Source organism: Strix aluco, chromosome 2, assembly GCF_031877795.1.
Source record: "Strix aluco isolate bStrAlu1 chromosome 2, bStrAlu1.hap1, whole genome shotgun sequence".
Lineage (NCBI taxonomy): Eukaryota > Metazoa > Chordata > Aves > Strigiformes > Strigidae > Strix > Strix aluco.
Window position 1 is genome coordinate 8267020 of NC_133932.1, and position 469 is coordinate 8267488.

Consider the following 469-nt stretch of genomic DNA (forward strand, 5'->3'; position numbering starts at 1 on the left):
CGGGCGAGGCCCCCGCCAGCCGCCTCCCCGCCGCTGCCCTGCCCGCGCTTTGCGGCGGGCGGGTGGTGGGGGGGAAGGAACGGGGACACCCCCCGCCCCGCCCACGGGGCGCCCCCCCCTTCCGCCGGCCCCCGCACGAGGCTCTCCCTTTGTGCCGTTGCCTGGTAACCGGGCGGGGGATGGGGAAAGGGGGGGGGGGCGGTTGGGGCGCGCTCCCGCCCCGCGCTGCATGTTGATGAGGCCCCCCCTCCCTCTCCGCCCCCCCCCCCCCCCCCCCCCGGGAGGCCTCGCCGCAGGCCCCGGCCCCGCTCCCCGCCTCATCCCCGCCCGCAGCCGCGGGGAGCCGGCCCCCCCCCCCCCCCCCCCCGCTCCATTCCGCCCCGGGCCCGTCCTGCTAAAAAGACTCCTCCGGGCTCTCCCCCCCCACCCCCCCGCCCCTTCCCCCTTCCCCGGCCTTTGTGCCGGCGCC